This window comes from Octopus bimaculoides, unplaced genomic scaffold (genome assembly GCF_001194135.2).
Source record: "Octopus bimaculoides isolate UCB-OBI-ISO-001 unplaced genomic scaffold, ASM119413v2 Scaffold_22200, whole genome shotgun sequence".
NCBI classification, from domain to species: Eukaryota; Metazoa; Mollusca; class Cephalopoda; order Octopoda; family Octopodidae; genus Octopus; species Octopus bimaculoides.
Genome location: NW_026307444.1, coordinates 1 through 2,625, shown reverse-complemented (window position 1 = coordinate 2,625; position 2,625 = coordinate 1). Strand labels below are relative to the sequence as shown.

Genomic DNA, 2,625 nt, shown 5'->3' with positions numbered 1-2,625 from the left:
AAAAAAAAAAAAAAGAAGTCACAAGAAGATATAGAAAAGAATGATACAAGAAGAACATGAAGAAGACACAAGATCAAGGAGAAAGAAGGGGCCGAAGAAGAAAAGGAAGGCACAAGAAAAAGACACAAGAAGAAGAAAAGACGAGATACAAGAATGTGTAGAAGATAGAGAAAAAAATGAAAGAAGAAAAAGATGCGATGTAAAGAAAGAAAATACAAAATAAACACAAAAACTACAATAATAAAGAAAAAGTATATAGACACGAAAGAATGAAAGGAAGGAAGGAAAAGGGTGGTGTGGTGGTAAAAAAATACATAGGATCAAAGAAAAAATAAAGAAGGAAAGACAAAAAATGTAATAGAAACAATACAAAATGAAAAAAAGAACGAAATTGAAGAAGTTTAACTGGTTTGTTTAACAATACTGAAGTAGTTTAAAATATATCTTTAAAAAAACTTGTGGCAGACGATCCGACTCGGAGGTCCAGACGACATTTTGTGGTGGGGCAGACGACACATATCTCTTCGTTTTTTATGTATGTATATATGTATATCTATATTATTATTGCGTATATACAATAAGTATATATATATTATGCAGATGTATGTATAAAATATATATTTGTGCATGTGCGCTTGAAGGCATACGTATATACATACATTGACATATACACATATACATACATACCTATAGATACGAACACACACACACACACACACACACACACCCATACATGTATACATGCATACATACATATGCACATCATATGTATATACACGTCTATATATTAGACATGTATGTATGATATATTTATTTGCCTGTGTGTGTGACGGCATACAATACGTACATACATATACACACGTACATTCATAGTACATACACACATATATACATACACTTACATATTCATTACGTAATACGTACATACACACACACATGCATGCATGTACGCCCATATACATGTATATATGTATGCAAATGTGTGTGTATAAAACATAGACGATACACTATCGACCTTTCTACATACATGTGCACATGTTTATATAGATAAGATATATAAATATATACATACACACACACACACACACACACACACACACACATCTAGATATATTTATATATATATATATGCATTTGTAAACATTGTTTCATTACAGAGATAAAAGAAATCTCTTGCTACACACACACACACGTGCGAGTTTATATATATATATCTATATAGTTATCTATATCTACATACTTTACAGGTTTTAGAAGACAGAAACAAACTCTACAATATCTATGTTGAAATACTCCATACACCACCACCACCACCACTACCACCACCACCGCCACCACCGCCGCCACCACAGCCCATAGCTGTCGTATGTTATTGTCATCGCTGTCGGCGCCTTCTTAGGTATTATTGGATATTACATATTACCGAAGCTGAAAACTTGCGTGAACAACAAAAGCAGCAACATTGAGACCACCAGGTATATTAACAGCAGCGTCAACAGCTATAACAACAACAGTAACAACAATAATAACGACAACAACAACAGCAACAGAAATATTTGCAACATTACTGTGAACTACATATATATATATACTAAAAAGAACAGAAGTGCTACCACCACCACCACCACCAACAGCAACAAGAAACACCATTAACAGCAGCAGCACCATCCCCCGCCACCATCAGTACCGACAAGAGTAACTGCAAGGGGTTAATTACATCGACAACAAATAAGGACAACATCGTTCACCAGGAACACTTTACATCAACGCACCAACAACAACATTAACAGACGTTGCAACCGCAAACATCAACGATTGAAAACGAAACAAAAAAAAAACAAAAACAAAAAGAAATACCCCCCCCCCTCACCCGAAAAAACAAAAGAAAATAAACAAAAAGACAGCGTCAACAACAACAACAAGAACAACGTCAGCTGTAACGTGACTAACATCACCACTACCACCACCGCAACAACAACAACAACAACAGCCATAACAAGAACTATAACTACGGAAGTTTGCATTTAGCCGCTTCTCCTGCTAAAAACATCAGTCAAATCTCACCTCAGAGCATTAACCACCTTAATAATAATAATAATAATAATTATTATTATTATAATTATAATAATAATTACAATTGATAATAATTATAATTATAATTTTCCCTTTATTGGACGATTGAAAACAAGAATTGGAGCTTTGCACGAAAACACGTGTATACAATAAACACAATAAGTTAAGAACAGAGTTTATAATAAACGGCGTGGTTATTACAAGGACTTTATATATTGTGTATTAATGTGGTTATATATTTCCACTAAGCTTTGAAAAGAAGAATAAACACACACAGATACACACAGAGAACAAAAGACGGGACGGCCACGGATAGATTGTTTTTGATCAACCAGTACGGAGCTGCGGCCAAACAACAATACCAGAAGCAACAACTGTAACGCCATCATTAAATAATAATTAATTAATTAATTCTGGTTTTATTGGCCACAAAGGCTAACATAAGTCAAAGACATGTAAGGCCAGACGTACAAAGAAGAAAAGTACAAAAGCTTTTTTTTGCAATAATAATATTAATAATAATAATAATAATAATAATAATAATTATTATTA

General features: G+C 33.3%; 1 long non-coding RNA gene across 1 annotated transcript; it reads left to right on the top strand.

The window, feature by feature from the left end:
- The first annotated feature begins 98 nt into the window (after positions 1-98).
- On the top strand, positions 99-1,899 carry LOC128251346 (uncharacterized). Its single transcript, XR_008267095.1, has 2 exons — positions 99-535; positions 1,248-1,899. It is a non-coding gene; the product is annotated as an uncharacterized LOC128251346 (long non-coding RNA).
- Positions 1,900-2,625: the final 726 nt, after the last annotated feature.